Source organism: Paroedura picta, chromosome 2 (assembly GCF_049243985.1).
Source record: "Paroedura picta isolate Pp20150507F chromosome 2, Ppicta_v3.0, whole genome shotgun sequence".
In the NCBI taxonomy this organism is placed as follows: Eukaryota; Metazoa; Chordata; class Lepidosauria; order Squamata; family Gekkonidae; genus Paroedura; species Paroedura picta.
In genome coordinates, this window is record NC_135370.1 from 84,360,313 (window position 1) to 84,380,607 (window position 20,295).

The 20,295-nt window shown below is 45.6% G+C and overlaps 1 long non-coding RNA gene across 1 annotated transcript; it reads left to right on the plus strand.

Annotated features, from left to right (window-relative positions):
• The first annotated feature begins 3,263 nt into the window (after positions 1–3,263).
• LOC143829858 (uncharacterized) lies at positions 3,264–13,884 on the plus strand. Its single transcript, XR_013228261.1, has 3 exons — positions 3,264–3,294; positions 6,076–6,144; positions 13,865–13,884. It is a non-coding gene; the product is annotated as an uncharacterized LOC143829858 (long non-coding RNA).
• The last annotated feature ends 6,411 nt before the right edge of the window (positions 13,885–20,295 follow it).

Consider the following 20,295-nt stretch of genomic DNA (forward strand, 5'->3'; position numbering starts at 1 on the left):
GCAGAGATGATGCCCTCAAATTCATTCTGGATACCCATTCCCCCCTAAAATCTAGGTGGTACATTTTGAGAGTTTGCCACAAATTGTGTGTGGAACACCTGGAGAGAGAACACACATGTCCAGGGAGAGGAAAGGCCCCTGTGGTAGAACCCTCTCTCCCATGAGTTGAGTAGGTTTGTCAAAAACTTTCACTGATCCACATTGTGTTTGAAGTAGTCCTTACATCCCCACGGCTACATAATCCTGCACTGATCCGGAAAATGAGAGTTTGGGAAACACCACTCTTTTGTTCCTGTGGAACTGAATCCAGACTAATGTTTTTGTAACAGGGAAGAAAAAAGGCAAGTTGCTTCTGTGAACCAGCAAATGAAAAAGAATCTATGTAAAGACAAAAAATAAATTTATTCTATATTACTCAAAGATTCCTTTGTGTGATATTGTGTTTATTATTATTTATTATTAGTATTTAATTTTTAGACCGCCATTCTCCAATTAGGTCTCAGGGTGGCTTACAGCATAAAACAGTTAAAAACACAATAAAATCCCCATAAAACCCCAAATTACAATTTACAAATTACATCATACAACATATAAGCAGCAGCGGTCACAATTCTTTTCCCCCATGTTCAGCCTGGTGGAAAATAATATTCAGAAGAGGGTGGGAGTCAATCCAGTAGATATAGCAAATAATCCCGATGTTGGAGATCTCAATATTGGAGGGGATCCTCAGATGGATTAGCGGGAGAACTGCCCTGGCCTCAACCATACGCCTGGAGGAAGAGCTCCGTCTTGCAGGCCCTGCGGAAAGCTGGTAACTCCTGCAGGGCCCTTAGCTCTTCCGGGAGCACATTCCACCAGGTTGGGGCCAGGACTGAGAAGGCCCTGGCCCGGAATGAGGCCAGGCAAACATCCCGTGGGCCCAGGACAACCAGCAAATTCATACCCATAGAACAGAGTGCTCTGCGGGGGGCATAAGCAACCAAGCAGTCCCGCAGGTAGATGGGACCCAGTGTATGGCCTTAAAGGTCAATACCAATACCTTGAATCTGATTCAGAAACAGACTGGTAACCAGTGCAGATAACGAAGCACCAGCTGGATGTGGGCCCTCAGAGGTGTTCTGGTGAGGACCCTGGCAGCTGCATTTTGGACCAGCTGTAACTTCCAAGTCAAAGACAAGGGTAGGCCTGCGTAGAGCAAGTTACAGAAGTCTAATCTGGAAGTGACCGTTGCATGGATCACTGTGGCTAAGTGTTCCGAGGACAGGTAGGGTGCTAGTTGCCGGGCCTGGCAAAGGTGGAAAAACGCCGTCCAAGCCACCTTGGTGACCTGAGCCTCCATAGAAAGGCCTCCAAGTTCCTGGCAACTGATGCAGATGTTAATTGCACACCGACCAGGCATGGGAGGCGTGCTTCCTGGTCCTGCCCTCTTCTGCCCAGCCACAGGACTGCCGTCTTGGAGGGGTTGAGTTTCAGGTGACTCTGCCTGAGCCATCCAGCCACTGCTTCCAAACAGCTGGCAAATGTATCCAGAGCAGAGTCCGGCCGGCCGTCCATTAAGTAGAGCTGGGTGTCAACCGCATATTGGTGACATACCAGCCCATAGCCCTGGACCAGCTGGGCTAGAGGGAACATATAGATGTTAAAAAGTGTGTGGGGGGGACAGTATCACCCCCTGCGGAACCCCACATGGGAGCTCACAAGGGCTCGACATATTCTCCCCCATCGCAACCCTCTACGTCTGGTTCTGGAGAAAGGAGACCAGCCATTGAAGCGCAATCCCCCTTATTCTAGCACCGGCAAGGCGGTGTACCAATAGCTCATGGTTGACCACATCAAATGCGGCCAACAGGTCTAGAAGCACGAGAATGGCTGAACCGCCCCGATCGAGCTGGCGCCGGATATCGTCCATCAGGGTGGCCAGTGCGGTCTCCACCCCGTGGCCATGGTGGAAGCCAGACTGGTATGGGTCAAGGGCCAAAGTTTCCTCCAAGAAACCTAGGAGATGGTCTGCCGCGGCCCGCTCTATCATCTTGCCAAGTGCGAAACTGGGCGGTAACTGGCGGGGTTCTATGGGTCCAACAATGGCTTTTTCAGTAAAGGGCATACCACTGCTTCCTTGAGCCCCTTGGGAAACTCTCCAGATGTTAAGGAGAGGTTGACATTCTCCCTCAAGCGAGATTGAGCAATCGGAAGATTGAGCAATTTGAGCAATCGGGATGGACAGGGATCCAAGGGGCAAGTGGTCGCCCTCACTGAACCCAGTAACTTGTCCACTTCAGTTACAGAGAGCCGCCTGAAGGCATCAAACACTAACCCCCTCAATGGCCACAGGGCTTCCAGTTCACTAACTGTATCAATTGTGACAGGAAAGTCACGGCGGAGCGACAGGACTTTGTCCGCAAAATAGCTCAATAATGCCACACAGCTCAAGTCAAATTCCCATATCATTTGTCGCCCTTCCTCAAGGGCGGTAAGTGACCTAATTACCTTAAATAATTGTGCAGGGCAAAAATGTTCAAAATGTAAGACGCAAAAATTCTTCCAAATTATAAGACAAAAAAAATTCCCCCATAGGGCGATGCCAAAACAGGGACGGATGTTTTAAAATACCCAGGGTCATTCTGCACCCTGAAAATAAAGTGTGACACTTACCTCCTGCAGATGCCACATTTTTGGTGTTTCAAATGACGTTGTCTGCATCCAGTGTCCCAGCAGCAATCTGTCAGCCACATCCTCCATTCTAACTCGCTAGTTGGGGAATCCACAAAACTGGATTCCCCCAGCTTTGTTGCGTGGGCGCAAGGCATGATCTCCTTCTCCGGCACCCACCCTCGTGCCCACCTCCCTTTCCCTTCTCCCTAGAACAGGGCTTTTTTTTTTTTTTTGAGCAAGCTGCCTGGACCAACAAATATGTGTTGGTCCATAGAGTCATAACAAACAAAATTCTCACCCCCCAGTTGGCACACAAAGCATGCCTCTCAACCCCCCCCCCAAAAAAAAAAAATCTGGAAAAAAATTACTTCTGTTCATCTTTAAGTGTCAAACTTCCAAAACGGCCTGGCTAAACTATGCACTATGCATCTATGATTATATGCATAGGCATGGCAATGGAGAGGTTTTACTTTAAAAAAAAAGATCGCTTTCCCTTTAAAGCTAGGAGAAAGGTGATTGGCTGGCTGCCATGACTGACAAGCAGGGGGAGACTCACTGGTATTGTGAGTCCCTCTCCGCAGCCATTTTAATGAGCCAGGTGTAGTGCCAGGCAGCATGATAAAGTGGGAGGAAAGCGAGGAGGTGAGAAATGGTGGTGGGGGTGTGTTTTTTTTTTTATAGTGTTAAGCAATTGCTCCATTTGCATTATCAGTCATCTAACAATATAAACCAGCTGTAAGCTCAAAATGTTTATGTAGGATCCCTTTAGTATTGTAGCTTGGGTCCCCTTGAAAATGGGTATTTTAAAACATCTGGACCCCATTTTGGCATCACCCCATGGTGAAAAAAATTGTCTTATATTTTGGAAGAATTTTTGCATCTTACATTTTGAACAAAATAACAGTCTTTGAGTAATAGAAAATAAAGTCCTTTTTTCACCTTTATGTTGTTTCTTTTTTGTCTGCTAATTTTTTAACTGCAAGCTACCCACCCCCCTTCACTGCAGCCCAGCACCAATCTCTACAAATTGTTTATTCTGGGTGGGATAAAGGACCTGGAAGAATGACTTGATGGATATCTGCAGTGGGAAAGGGTAATCAGTGGAAACTGCCACTCAGTATGGATCTGCTGTAGCCCATGAGTTTTCCTTGTATACAGTCCTGTGTGCTAGCTGGGTATGTGTGAATCCATGTGTTTACCTGTGAGTTGGAGATGGGGGAGAAGAAATTAATGTTTATAAATGGATGACTCAATCAGAGAAACACTGCCTTAAAGTCTTGTTCAACCATGAAACTCACAATTTTGGCTTCTTATCTGCGTTAGAAAATTAATCAAACTGATCTTCCTTGAAAGAACTCTGGGGTTTGTCATTTTCTGAGGGCACTGACCATTCTGTTAGAAGCCTTAAGGGAGGATAGAATATAAATGCAATCTCTAACACTTGGCTGGGTGGAGCCGGTCTGGCCTGTGTTTCCAGTCCCCTGGAATGTTACGGGCCAATCATTGGGCTGGCCCCATTCACACCCGCCCCCAACAAACCCAGCAACGAGAACTCTGAGGCACTTGTGGCCATTCAGTGCTTGGATGCCACTGGGAAAGGAGGTCAGCATCTCCTCCCTTCCCCTGACCCCCAGAAGGCGCACCGTGCCATTTCCCAACCTTGGCGAGCCTGCCTGGAGCAGGGAGAGGGGGGCAGATGAGTCCAATCCAGCCCTCCACCCTGGGAAGGCTTGCTGGGGCCAAGAAAGGCTATGCTGAGCCTTCTTGGTACGAACAGGAGCCCTGGCCAGGACTTGAAAAGGCCCAACCTCTTGTGGTTCTGAAAACTGAGAACAAAAATGTTCCTAGTTCTGCCTATAACTATGCCATGTTAGAATGGTGGAAACTATTTTGCTATTGTTTTTGAGGATCTGGCCAGGGCTCCTGTTTATTATCCTTTAAACATGTGATAACTTCTGACTCTATTGTCTGAAAAGGCACATTTTTCCTGTTAATAAAAAACTGGAAAGCAATATGTCCTCTAAATCTTTGGCAGTAATGAAATTGGTTATAATTTTTGCTTCCTTGAAAGTATGTTAGAAAAGACAGCTACTGACAAACTTGTAAGTATATTCTCCAAAATATTTGCTTCTAGGATTATATGAAGGAAAATTATAAGGGGAGGATTATTTGTAAATGAAAGATGGTGATCTTGAAAATGTGTAATCTCCCCTTGCCCCTGCTTCAATTCTCCACCATAAAGACATTTTCTTCCAAGGTTGTTTGGTTACATGTACAGAGTTAGTTCATGGGCATCTTGCACAATTTGTGTTACATGTTAATACAGAATAAAATGCAGAAGTAAAATCAAAAGTACAATGCAGGCAATTTAGATTTTTCAGATCAACTAATACTGAAGGTAATTTAGACCTTAGTATAACTGAATTGCTTGTTACAAGGCAGACATGGTGCCCCTAATTCCCCACCACCACCAAAAATCTCTAGAATCCATCCTGGCCTGGAGAAAATTCACCTACCATCCCACAGTGGCGATCAGCAATTCCCTGGGTATACAAGGAAGGGCCACACTGGCACATCCCTTCCTGCCCACCCACTCACAATCTGCCTAAATTCATAAAATCAACATTTTTGTCAGATGACTATCTAGCCTCTGCTGAAAAACTTACAAAAAAGGAGAACCCACCACCTCCCAAGGAAGCCTGTTCCACTGAGGAACCACTCCAACTGTTAGGCACTTCTTCCAGATGTTAAGCTGAAAATTCTTTTGAATTAATTTCAACCCATTGATTCTGGCCCAACCCTCTGGGGCAACAGAAAAGAACTCTGCTCCATCTTCTATAATGACAACACTTCAAGTACTTGAAGATGGTTATTATATCACCTCTTATTCATCTTCTCTCCAGTCTTCAATAACTTCAAATGCACAGAAGCAGTGCTTATTTTGTACAAAGAAAAGGGGCTGATAGTCATAAATAAGGTTGCACTGATTTCCACCAAATCCCCCCTTGGGAGGAGCCAAAAGGTGCCTGTGCTTCATATTGTTGGGTACTGCCACCAAAAGGGGGGGGGAGGACCCTAGGTGAAAATCTGCAACTTTTCAAAATCTCTTTGAAGTACTCATAAGAAAAGTGCAAGGACATTCATGACGAAGATGGACGGATGAATTAGTAGCCCCATGATGGCAGCAGAGACTAATAAAGGAAACTGAGCTTTTGGCAGCTCAGAACAGCTGTTCTCAGTGCAGAAGGGCAACTTTCCAACTTGCTGGGGGAGAAGAAAGACCTTTCTGATCCCCCCCACTTATTTTTTGCAATGAGTGAACCAGCCCCACACTACAGCATACAGGAATACGGGAAGCTGTCTTGGAAAAGTCCCAAAATGGCTAACATATTTTCTCTCTTTTCCATTTTATCCTCACAACAGTCCTTTCAGGTAGGTTCAACTGAGAGCATATGACTGGCCCAAAGTCATCCAGCAAGCTTCTACGACAGGGTAGGGATTCAAACAATTTGTGTCTTTACAACTTGGGTTTGCTTGCTACATTTTCTGCAGCCTTGAGTCTGCGGGTAGAAATGTTTTAAATGGACAAGTAAACCCTGTGCCTATTACAGGGGTGCCTCGAGGCAAATACAGGCCTGGAACAGCTATGTGATACTGGGCTGGGGGTGAGGGTTCCTCCGCCTTTACAGACGTATTACAGGGACTGCCTGCTGGAGAAATCCCATCATTGGGAAACTGCACATGTTTTAATGGCTGCTATTTTTAACTGGTGTGTATGGATTTTATTGTTAGCCACCTTGAGAATTTATTTTTAAAATATAAAATATAAAGGTGAGGTATAAATCTTTTAAAAACAAACGAAGAAAATACACTCTTAAAGCCCACCCTACTGGCGGCCATTTGCTCCTTTTCTTGAATCCCTCCACCTCCTTCCTTGGGCAAGAAAACATGGCTAGGCATATGTTCAGTGACTGCTGTGATTATTGCTCTGGGAATACCATCATGGGAATGCAAATAACCTACAGTAAAGTCATATACCTACCCTAAGGATGGAGCCACCTCATGCAATGAGAGTGTATTGAGGTCATATGGTACTAGGAACTGCCTGGTTAAATCCATCCCCCATAAAAGTAAAATATCCTTTAATCGGCTTATAGAGTTGAAGGAGGATGAAAAATAATAATAATAATAATAAACCAGCAACCCAGCAGGACCCTGGCTTTGATTCTGTCCCTCCCCACCCCCCAGGAACAGATTGCTTTCATGGGGGGGGGGGTGATTCAGCAGCTGCACAAGGAAGGGCCCTAATTGGAATAAGAGAATTGGGGGGATTTACCTTTTCAAATGCTCCTTTATTGCAAAGGAGTAGCATTAAGCTTTAGCACTTGATTTCTGGGTTAGGAGGCAAAAGGACACAGAAGAATCTCTGGAAAAAATGTTCAGTGTAAGTGCTTAGTTAATAGAGGGGAGAACTTTTACAAAAGAAGCACACTGGAAATGAACAAAGAGATAATAGCAGGCAAGAAATTATCCATAGCAGTATTGAAGGTATTTTCTTTACTTGCCCTCCATTATGAATCTAAACAGGTTTAGATTTTATACAGGGCCATATCAGAATTTCTGAACCACTTTTTCTTTCCAATGAAACTTCTTTCAATAAATCAGAAGCCCATCTACATCTTCCCTCCTCAGACGTTACATTAAAAACTTAATGATACTAAAGATCCAAGAAAAAATTACTATGGATAAATCTCCAGATTTTGTTTAAAATGTAGTTTCCTTTTCGAATTCATATGACTGCATTAAAGGGAACTTCAGTATGGATTTGAAACTAAGGTTTTGTTCATGTTGGTTGGGAATGATTTCTGATTATGAACTGGAATACATTCAAACTTAGATATCCCAGAGTTGGTTCAGGCACCCTAACGTTATATTGACTTTGCTTCAAAAGGGAAAAAAAGTTTTCTACCTAGTCAATATTTTTATTATATAAGCTTGTTATTTTGCAAATAACTGTACAGTAATATGGTTATTGACAGTATCAATGGTTCTCCTGAAATACTATCAGTGGCTCTTCCTCTAAAAAAGCTAACACTATTACACAATCTAATGCTTGGCTGTGGTACTATAAGCAGTTTCTGAAGCTGGGTGGGTGGGTGAGGGTGTTGCAGGTTCTGGGGTTGGCTCTGACAACACTTTAAAACAAATGAGAAGGAAAACAAAGAAAAGGAGAATTGGTTTTTATACCCTGCTTTTCACTACCCAGGATCTCAAAGTAGTTTACAATTGCCTTCCTTTTCTCTCCCCACAACAGACTCCCTGTGAGGTAGGTGGGGCTGTGAGAACGCTGACAGAATTGCTCTGTGACAACAGCTCTAACAGGACTAAAGACAATCCACAGCATTAGATGATAGTAATTTTAGAGGTGTAGATTTGTTAGTCTAGATTCTAGAATACTGCCACCAGGTTTCCCACATGCCTGATAGCCACATGGGAACTGCAAATACATGCCTATAGACGAGGTTCCACTTTAAAGGTTATTAAGTCTGTGTGATCAGTAAACACAGTCACAGTTCTTCAAAATCAATCAGCTCTTTATTAACTCCAACTCCAACCAGAAACACTGAATATTGAACGTAAGAACAGCATGAACTTATATACAGTCAAACCAGCCTGCCAGAAGCCTGATTGGTTGTTAAATGATGGTTCTCATTGGTCCATAAGCCTTCTGTCAATTGTAGGTTTGCTTTCTGTTTGGCTTTCTCTATTTGCCTAAGAGATAGGTGGTTTCAAGTGAGTAATCGCTTGCAATGTCCAGTTCCTTGAGATAGAAATAAACAGACAGACAGACAGACAGACAGATCTCTGTCCAACCCAGCGCCAGCATAAGGATTTCCCTAGGTGGACTCCAGCTTGGGTTTGGGGATTACTGTTACTTGTTGTATGAAAGACTGTCTTTGAAGACATCAAAGAAGCTTCAATTGAAGCTTCTGAGATGTCTTCAAAGACAGTCCTTCATACAGCAAGTAGCATTCCTTGCCTAATTCAAGGTGCTGGCTATCACCTTTAGAGCTCTTCATGGTCTACCTCCTGAACAGCACACCCTGGTATACTACCATATTGTAGGGTTGTAGGGTTGACAACTTCCACATGGAGCCTAGAGATCCTCCAGAATTACAACTGATATCCAGATAATAGAGGTCAATTCCCCTGGTGAAACGGCTTCTTTGGAGGGTAGCCTCTATGGTAGCAGTTCTCAACCTTCTTACCGCTGCGACCCCAGTGGCAATGTGCGCAGGAGCGCGAGGGCACAGGCGCACGCTGTCAGAATCCCAGACTTGGAGACAGGAAATCCACTTTCAGTTATAAGATTCTTTATTCAAGCCGAATCATCTGCACTCCTTGACAGAACTAAGGTGCATAGGCCAAGCATTACATTATAAGACCCCATGACCCCCCCCCACTCCACTGGTTATAACTGGTAACATAGGTTTCAAAGTGAGACACAACAGAACTGCCAGGTGCAAGGTCTGGGAAACCAGCCAGCTTGGGATGGTGATAGGAGCTAGCCAGAGCAGCGACCTTGCAACTGCGGGAGGCATCTACATTCTAGAAGTTAGCAGAAAGCTGAAAGAAAATGGCTACAGGAGGCAAAGGAGCAAAGTGAACAACCTACACACATCAATCTTGGCATAATATGCAGGATTCTGACACGCGCAGGCGCACAGCAGCGGCCAGCAACCTGGCATCCCCACGGAAGGGGCCAAGTGACCCCAAATGTGGTCGGGACCCCAAGGCTGAGAATCACTGCTCTATAGCACTAATCCCCTGCTCTGCCTAAACTTTGCCTTCCCCAGGCTCCATATCCCAAATTTCTAGTAATTTCCCGACCCAGAGCTGGCAACCTTTGCATTCCTTAACCAGGCTTCTTTGGGTAATATCTTCAACTACTTTGTTCTGGCCATGGCTCTTCTGTGTGGAAGGTCAATTTCTCTGGAAGGGCCTACCAGTGTGGGAGTGACAGGAACCTTCACTTACTGCATTTAAGAAGATGTATCAGATTGTTCTGTTCCAGAGGGCATTTGGTGGAGGGTAAACATTTTGGCCGTGTTAACTCTGAGTGCTGCTTTCTCAATCTGTGTTTTAAATCTGTATTGGTATTACCTTGTTGGATACTTATTATGTCCAAGTCTTGCAGCTTTGCTGTTTTGTTATCTGCCCAGGATTTGAGGAGATAAGGCAGTGTATAAACATTTTATATAAATATAAACCCCATCTTGACTACTCATTGCCAATAAGGCTACATAATGTGTTATTATGCACCGTTTGAAGGTGGTTAGGGAAGAGTTCCAGGAATCTCTTTCCTTCTCTCTCCATGCATATAGTGCATTAAAACAAACATGAAAAATGAGGAAATTAGCACTGATTGGATAATACAAGGATATTGGATTTGTTTCTGAAAAACGGACTTTTCAGAAAAACAATTGCTGGACAGGCACAGGATGATTAATATGGCTGGTTTGTTGGAAAACCATTACAATCTTAATTATGTGCAGTTCTGTTTCCAAAAGATCGCTTTTTTCAGAGCGACACATGAACAAAAGTATAGTTTATATGCTACATTTCATTGCACTAAGAGACTGGGGAATGCACCAATGGGCTACAGTAAGGCTGTCATTTCAGCAGGAGAAAAGCCTGGTGTGATCTTAGGCCTTTAATACTGTTTGCCAACAGATCTGCAGAAATTAGCAGATGAAGGTGCTGAGATAGATACTTGCTAATTTCCAGGACTTTTCTGCACACCATAAATTTAGCATCATACTCACCGCCTACGGACGCTATATTCTGGGCGCTCTGCATGACGTTGCCAACTTCCTGCATCCGGCCAGCAACCTGCTCGCGATATCGGCCATTTTAAAGTACAAGTTGGTGAATCCCAAAAAGTGGATTCACCAACTTAAAAGGCGCTTTCCCCCAGCAAACAACCAGCAGACTACACGCAAAAGAAATGTATGGAGGTGAAGAAGCGCTATCTCCGCCGCCAATATCCTGCCCTTGCACTCTCTGGAAAATTACCTCACTACTCCTAATTTTCCCCCGCCCATAGTGTGGCTCATAAGTTATCATGAAGAGCCAATGAGCTCCTTTCATACTTTGGCTTTGAAGAGGATCAAAGGTCTATAGGCTGAGAAGCCCAATTAGTAACACCTGCAAGATAGACTAGTTTAAGAATTGGCAGGATGAGGCTACCACATATTCCATTTGCAGGAGTTTTTATATAGAATCTAGATTGTATCTTCATCATCCCCAGAAGTGATTTAAGGATTCACAGGGCCCTAGCAGAGCCAGTTTAAGGATTCAAGGGGCCCTGGCAGAGCACAATTGCAACAGGAGTAGCTGGACTGGGGGCAGACGGGCCCCAACAGTGAACAGGGCGTCACTCCAAGTGTCCCTAAAGAGGGAAAAGCAGGGAGGAAGCAGGCTATGGCCCTGATCCCCCTGGAATTGCAGTGCCTGTAGCACGTACTACATGGATAAACCAGCCTTGATCATGCCCCTTTACATCTTGGCAAAATGTCTGTTGAAAAGGCCGAACAGTGAGTTCAAACTGAGCACATGACAGACATTAAAAGGTAAATGTATCCCCTGTGCAAGCACCGGGTCATGTCTGACCCTTGGGGTGACACCCTCCAGCGTTTTCATGGCAGACTCAATATGGGGTGGTTTGCCAGTGCCTTCCCCAGTCATTACCGCTTACCCCCCAGCACACAAGCTGGGTACTCATTTTACCGACCTCGGAAGGATGGAAGGCCGAGTCAACGTTGAGCTGGCTGCTGGGATTGAACTCCCAGCCTCATGGGCAAAGCTTTCAAACAGCTGTCTTACCACTCTGCACCACAAGAGGCTCATGACAGATATTAGAATGTCACAATATGTAGAACAGGGAACATTGAATTTTCAGAACAAATGTTGTGCTGTATTGGTCAACATAGATGATTATTAAAATGGTAGTTTGCAGATGAGAGCTCTGTGTAAGAGTTCTCTAAACCCTGGAAATTCCAACTGTTTTTCTGCTGTCATATTAAGGATGTTAAAAGAACTGGAGCTCTACAATATCCAGAAATCAGTGCTGTTCTTTGTGTGGCACAAATAACAGTGGGGCACCATTCCCAGGGATATTTTGGAACTCTGGAAGCAACTGATACCTTCATTTTGCTGAAAATATTTCCTAGTATTATCCCAAACTCTAAATTTCCTAAGCATTATAAGCATAAAAAATAAAACAACCTTTAAAAAAAATTGAGTACTGTCATTTTCTTTGAGGGCTGTAATTCCAGTTCCAGAGTATTAATGTCTCCCCCAGGGATGCTTTTACATGTGCCAGCTACTCACTGCAGTTCAGAGGGTGCCCTCCTGCCTCAGCTGACACCAACAGCCCCCCCATGCTGCCTTCAGCTTTGCCCCTCAGTGGCTTTTCCATATTGGGGGGGGGGGACTTCTGGCATTCCCTTCAAGGGTTTTCTTGCAGGGGAGTCTGTTTCTTTGGGGGTGGGTTGCCTTGTCACCTAGCACAGCACATGCTGCTGTCAGAGCATTCCCTCCCTTTTCTCCTGTTACACTTTGTGCCTGTGCATGTGAATGTAGTAAAATGGATAGCAAAGAGTTAATTGAAACCTGATTAGGAGTGGAGGGAAACTCCATTCCCTAAATTTGTTCTTTTTTCTTAGCTTTCCGTTCCTATGTTAGTTGGCACTGAGTTGCAATAGAATGTTGCATTCTGCAGCTCCTGTGAGTACATAGATTTATTCTCCCCCTGTTACAAAAGTGAACCTCTGGAATTCTTCTAGGAGCTTACCTGAAACCAGGCTATCTTGCGGGGCTGAGGCAAAAGGGGAGCACCTAAAGACATGGGGAGAAGGACTTGCTGTGGATGGGAAGGGACAAATCATGAGCGCAAAGAAGTACCAATACAACGTTTCTTTTTTAATAAATGAGGTCACAGTATTTATTAATATGATGAGCGTAGGCAAAGCCAGCAAAGGGGAGGATCCCTTAGCTCAATCCCCTCCCCTAGTGGTCATGCCCACCACACATCTGGGAAGGGGAAAGAATCCCACCAGCAGGCCTGCCCACGGGGTTCAAGCAACATGCCTGTCGAGCTCCCCCTCTCCATCAGGCCCGCCAAACTGCCGGGAAGGTGCTGATTAGAGGAAGCCCACGAGCATCAGGTTCTATTGAGGTCCCTCTTAGCCACCCCGCCACGTGCCGCTCTCTGTCCTTTCATTTGTTCCATTCTCCAGTAGCCCAAATGCCAAGCAGGTGTTTTTCACACACACTCCCAACAGCAAGTATCTCATGTCCCCCTCAAAGGGTGCTGGCCCAATAGATTTGGAACTAATACAATAAAAGGATATCCTGTTCAGAGAGTTGTGCTTCTTCCAAGTACATGTCTGTGAAAACAGTTTTGGTTTGGTTTGGCTGATTGATTTGCCTTTGGCTTTCAGAGCTATTCCAGATACACATCGAAGAATTCTCAAAATATTATACAGGAGGGAGTGTAGCCCTAATAGTGGTCTATTAATGTCACCAGTTATTGTTTTCTCAAAAGTCATGAGATTCATCACAAATGATGAGTGATTTTTGAACAATCATTTTCTTTAACTTTAATAATGGAAGCTAGAAACTAACTTTTTTACAATATATGGGAAAGGTTTACAGAGACTACACAAAATAGTCTGAAAGATGCAAATTATTCCTCATTCATCCATCCACAGAGGATCCATACAGGCGAGGAAGAGAAGAAAATAATTATTCTTAATGGAAAGCTAGAAGGGGGGGGGATCCCACTGTGGAATGATATTATAACTCAGTAGGAAAAAAAGTGTGGACATTAGCTGACTGCTACTGTCCACACTTTTTTTTCTACTGAGTTATAATATCATTCCACAGTGGGATCCCCCCCCCCTTCTAGCTTTCCATTAAGAATAATTATTTTCTTCTCTTGCCCGTCTGGTGGTGTTTTGGCAATAAACCAATGGACAGCTGTTCCTATTTAGATTGAAATAATCTGCTTATTAACAAGTCATATTTTAAGATGTCATTGAACAACTGCATTCTAATCTGTTTTATATTTTTCCTACAAAGAATAATGCAGAGAAATTATCCTATTTTCAAGGCTGTTCTTGCATAAACAGATGCATATTTCTTTTAGAGGCAGCATAGAAGAAAGAAGTCCTGTGGTGTGTTGTGCCATGAAAATGAACCACCTGGGAATTCTACATGACAGGATCCATGAACTAAAAAGACAGATGACTCTACTTGGGTTCAAGTCAGGCTGATCCACTCCTTTGCGGCCTAACAGCACTGTACGGCCTTGCCAGCAAGGTATTCAACCACAAATATTTTCCTATACACCTTCCTTTGTTAGTCATTTGTGACATACAAAATGAGGCAACTCTTTTTCAGTTTGCAAATATATATCTCAAAGTGTCCTTCAAAACATGGTTCCATTGCCTGGAAGGGGTTCATACAAATTTGAACAGATCTCTGGAATTTGGATTCCTTACACACTTGGATTACAGATTTGGATTCCTTACAGACTGCAATGTGCCTGATTCAATAGTCACTGTTCTTTCTAGATTCAGTTTTGGAAGACAAGCCTGAAACCAAATAAACCCATTTTGGTTTCATGTCATGCTTCAAGAGACTCTTTTCATGGCTGGAAGATGCTCAAACAAGTACCTATGCCCAGCTGAGTGATCTCATGTTTTGGGAGCAGTTTTTCCAGGTCCTACTGCTTGATGTAACCCCAACCTCACTGGACAGCATGGACCTCTTTGCCAATCAACTGACAGCCCAGCCAAGAGGTCAGGTGAAGGGGCCCAGGGTATGGAAACAACAGGACAGGGTGCGACCCAAGGGAGAAAAGAGGTGAGCCAGGCAAGGAGGAGAGTTCCCCCAAAATAAAATGTGTGGCTGAGGTGCAGCCCAAGAACTGAGATCCCAGGGAAGAGGGAACTCTGACCCAGACATACCTCTAGTTTGTTGTTGTTGTTAGGTGTGAAGTCATGTCCGACCTGTCGCGACCCCATGGACAATGATCCTCCAGGCCTTCCTGTCCTCTACCATTCCCCGGAATCCATTTAAGTTTGCACCTACTGCTTCAGTGACTCCATCCAGCCACCTAATTCTCTGTCGTCCCCTTCTTCTTTTGCCCTCAATTGCTCCCAGCATTAGTTTAGCCTTTCTCAACTTCTTTACTGCTGAGAACCCTTTCGAGAATCCCCAGAATTGGTACGATGATGCAAAATATGGTTGAGAAGCATGGCTGCGTACATGACCACTTGGAGCCCCTCCAATTCCCACCCCCTGCAGGCCCATCATTGGCCATTTTGGGAGAAAGGGGTCAATGTGACCATGTATGGTCATATCACCTGATCAATGTTTAACAAATAAAATATATTAAATTAATTGACTCCCGACCATTAAAGAGGCTAAGTTTGGTTGCCAGGCAATGAGGCTTCGGAAACAATGGTTAAAATACTGATATACTCCCCATACCTAGGTAATATATTTTACTGATTGTTTTATTGGTTTATGTCACACTTTATGCTACATTTTACATTCTGCATGCAATGATTTTTATGACTGGTCTCCAAAAGCCTAAATGACTCCCACCTATTCAGGAAACTCTTCCAAGGCCATTAAGAAACCCCAGGGTTTTATGACACTCTGATTGAGAAAGCCTGGTCTAGTTGTTGTAAAGAAGAAAGGCTGGCTAAAATAACAGTGGCCTCAGGCTGAGATGATCCAGTGCTACAGAGCTGAGCTGAATGCTAATACCCAGAGAGAGGAAGAGCTCTCAGAAAGCTGGGTAGCAAAAGTGGCACCTTGCAAGTCTCTTCCTTGTAAAGACAGTGGTTAGAGGATTTACACAGTGACACCATTGTTATTGTATCTTATTTTATTTTACCTTATTTTATTTTAGTTTATTTATATGCCTCCCTGGAGGCTCAGAGCAGTTTACATAAAAACGTATAAACGATTGTAAGCCGTGACTTCTTCGGGTAGTAAAAACATATAAACAAGACAAGAAACAATCCATAACGTATAAATAACTGTAACATCAATACTATTACCTGACAATTGCAACAGTGCAACAGTGCAAACAGGTCCAGGAGCACAGTGCACTGTTAGGAGTTCTGGGAGGGAGCAGGGACTCTTCAGATGTTGTTGGCTATGCCTGGTCTCAGCCAAATGCCTGGCAGAAGAGCTCTGTTTTGCAGGCCCTGTAGAATTGTTTTAGCTCCATCAGTGCCCTGATCTCCTCTGGGAGCTCATTCTATCAGGTGGGGGCCAGAATAAAGAATGCTCTGGACCTGGTCGAGGCCAGACGGGCATCTTTAGGGACAGGGACCATTAGCCAGTTGGTGGTGGCAGACCGTAGAGGTCTTTGAGGGGCATAGGCGGTCCCTCGGGCCCTGACGGTAATTACCAGAACCTTTAATCTGATCCGGAATTCAACTGGCAACCCCTGCAGTTGGTGGAGAATGGGCCAGATGTGGGACCTCCATGGTATTGATGTGACGATCCTGGCCGCTGCATTTATAGGGGGGAGTAATTTTTTCTCATGTTCATTGACATCAGAAGCAATTTCAGCCGAGGTCCTAGGAGTGCCTTGAAACACCCCATCCAATGTGCTGGAACAGTGTCTGTAAACACCTATGACTCTCATATTTCTAATCAGCCCATGGCTTATGTGGATGCCAGGTCCATTAGCAGCCCCTGGGTCAATGCTGCCTTCCACCGGCATGTCCTCCTTGGTTGGGACATTCTCAGAGGCCTGAGAATGGAGTTAATCAAGCAGATAGCTTCAGTGCACCACCTGGCCAAAGACATAGTTAGCCTTCTGTTCACTGTCTCCCAGGCTTTTAATGTGGAGCCTCCACCACTTCCTTCTTTTGCAGTCATAAGGCTTCCCCAACTCTGTTGTGTCCTCCTGCATGAGAGGCTGTTTTGCAGAATGACCTAGTGGAGGATGCATTTGTGGCATGTTGGAATGCACGCCTGCTCTCCAACAGAAGCACCCTCCTCTTCAACTACTCCAGCAGAGGCTCCCCAGAGGGAGGATGCTCCTGCTATGCATCCAGAATCGCCTGTGGCTACATAGTCTTCCCTTGATGGAAAACAACACAGCTGGCAAATCTGAGTGAAGAGGAGAGTGAAATGCTGAAGGTGTACACTGTGGATTGCTCTGGGGTCTGGGACATGGGACTCCCCTTTCTTGTATCAGCCATTTGAGATGCCCCCACAGCCAGCCTGGGACAAACTGATTTTGGGGAGAAGGGTGAACAGGCTATTGCAGTTATTAAACACCCCCTGAAAAGGGGGCTGATCAGTTGAATGCCCTTCTGGTGTTGAGTATTTGGAGAAGAACTATGCTGGAACAAGTCAGGAAGTTAGCTGGAAAGGTCCTCAAGCAGGCACAAGACCAGCAGAAAGCCTATTATGATCGTAAGGTTATGACCACAGTCTTTATTGTGGGGGATAAAGTTTCATTGCTAAAAGCTGAACATGTAGCCAAATTGGAAGTGGTTTGGGAAGACCCATACTTACTGCAAAAATTGGAAAGGGAGACTTACTTGATTCAAGAGGTGGGCTGCCAGAGAAGAGCAGAGATGGTTCATGTAAACAGGCTGAAGTTATTCAGCAAAAGGAGGGGGCAGATGTTTCCCTTAAGAGCTGGCTCTGAGGGAGATGCACTGGACATGCCTGACCTTGTGGCTGGAATCGAGGAGGCAAAGGGGCTGGAGCAGATATAAGTCTTAACCGTTCACCAACAGGATGAACTGTGTCAAATGTTAATCTGCTTCCACAGGCCCTTTGCTAATGTACTCAGCAGCAGAACACATCTTATTGCTCATCATGTCAAAACAGGAGCTCATGCTCCAATCAAACAAAGTCCCTACACTTTGAACAGACTTGTGGTAGAAACAGTGGTTGCTGAGTTTCAACAAATGTTGCAGTGGGGGGTGACTAAGGAGTCCTACTCAGACTCAGGGGCCCTGGTTGTCATGTACCCAAGAAGTTGATAGAAGATGCCCCTGTGAAATATTTTCTTGTGAGGAGTGTAGAAACGTGAATAAGCTCACTCTTGTTGCTCCTTATTCTCTTTTCTGGGGTGGAAAGTGCAATTGAGAACTTAGATGCAGCAGCTTACAACAGCACTACTGATTTGTCATCAGGCTACTGGCAGATACCTCTAATCCCCAAGTCCTGTGACAGAAATCACCTTTGTGTCATCTTTGGGACTTTATCAGTTTAGTAAGATGCCTTTTGGTCTACTAGTGGTTACCTGACTTTTTATGGCAATGGCATCAGAAGCTGGGTCAGCACCAAGCAAGAGACTATGGCTACATCAACATCAGAGGCAGAATGTGGGTCTACAGCCCATGGCTGTCAAGTGCTACAATGTATTCAACAGCTTCTAAAGGACTTGGGCATTAATGTTCCCCCCTGCCCCTACCCCAGTATGAAGACTACAAAAGCTGCATTCATATTTCTAAATAAAAACACATGCAGAAACATACTAAGAACATTGATGTGAAGTACCACCTACAACACAACATGCAGAAGGCTGAAACCAATGAACTATTGTACATCCAAAGACATCCTGGAACCCAGATTCAGAGAATTTAGAAGTCAAATGAACCTTGTGTCTTAAGTCAAGGAGTCATTGACAGTGGGTGTTAGAAATAACTTTCTGTGCTATGTCTCCTGGCTTGTGACTCTGACAGGAAAGTATCTTTACCATAGAGTTAGTGGGACAGATAAGAACACTGACCTTTCACCTCTCATCTCATTGACCTGTCCTTAGAGCAGTGGTTCTCAGCCTTGGGGTCAGGACCCCATTTGGGGTCGCCTGGCCCCTTCCCTGGGAACGTGTCAATACAAACTGGTATCCCCATACCTATGTGAGCCTGTGGCCAGTATTATACTATTAATATATATAAGGACTTGTCTCTGATGAAAGAACTGGAAACTGAGATTACCTGGATTCCATTTTGACAGAAGTCCTAAAGAATAAAGACACAAGGAAAACCAAAAAAATAGGACATTTTTCTTTATTTATCATATTGCCAGTGGATAGGTCTGTTCCTCTCTGTTTCCCCTCCCTGGGGTTGCCAGGTTGCCTGCCGCCGTGGCAGCGGCAGCGTGTGGAAGTGTGTGGTGGCAGCGGCGGGTGGAGGCGGTGGAGCCATGGCAATGGCTGCCTCCATGCTGCCTCAATTGTTGTGCACAGGTGCACCACCCGTGCACACATGTTTCCAGCACCCTACTGACTCCCTCTGCAGCTGCCCAGCCTACCTGGAGGGTTCTGCTGGCGCCTGCCGAGGAATGCGCCGAAACGCTTAGTTCAGCTCTTTCAGAGCTGGCAGGAAAGCGACCCCCTCCCCCTGCAGGTCCAAAGTCACCCCATCTGTCCGGCAAACCCCGCTTGCTCTGCAGCAGGGCTGCCGTGGAACCCCCCATGGTTACAAGAAGGGAGAAAGGAGAGAAGCAGCGAGCCAAAGGAGCAAGACTCGTGTCCAAGCCTGGCCCAGAGTAGGATGCAGCGGCAGCAGTCCCCTCCCACAGGCAGGGCCTTCGCTCCAGTCACTTCCCATGCGGGGTCACCCATGGCCATGTCTGGGGGGGCCAGCAGAAGCGCCTCCACAGCACTAAACTGGCAGCTTCTCCGGCTGGGCTTTGGCACCGAAGTTGGTGTAATGGCAAAGAAAAGGTTGAAAACCAGTGCCCTAGAGCAGTGTTCCCCAACCCTCAGGCAGCGGCCTGGTACTGGGCCATGGAGCCCTCGGTACCAGGACACGGCAGTGGGGAGGGAGGCACAGGCGCACCTCCCTTCCCCCCCTCCCGGCAGTACAGCGCTTGCTGCGCCAGGAGTGATTGGCAGCTTCAGTGGCTGAATCACTCAAGCCTAGGGGAGAGAGACGCCTGGGGAACAGGGGGAAAGAGGGAGAGCGGCGCTCACCGGTGGGCACAAATGCGTGGGCGCCACGCTGCGATGGGGGGGGGCATAGGCACAAATGCGCAGGTGCGGCAACTCCGCACCTGCGCATTTGTGCCTACCAGCAAGTTCCACACACCGAGCGCCACTCCCCCTCTCCGGTCCCCAGCCTGAAAAAGGTTGGGAACCATTGCCCTAGAGGGTGATTTCCTATTTCCTCTATCTTCATCCTCCAAACCCCATGCTTCAGAACCTTGTTTTTCCTTCCCTAGTGTTGCGATCAGTGTGTGGATCCGTGTGGATCCGTGATTTTTGTGGTGGGAGCTGTGGCCATGGACACAATTTGTGATTTGATGGTAACTTTTGGGTGACCTGATGCAAAACCTCTGAGGATCCATGAGGATCTGTGCTTCAGAACCATGTTTTTGGTCCCTCATGTTGCCCTAAAGGCATGGAGCTGTGATTTTTGTTGTGGGAGCTGTGGCCATGGACACAATATGTGATCTGATGGTGACTTTGGGATGACCCAATTCAAAAACCCTGAGGAGCCTTGCTTCAGAACCATGGTTTTTCTCCCTGGTGTTGCCACAAAGGTGTAGACCCGTGATTTTTGTGGTGAGAGCTGTGGCCATGGC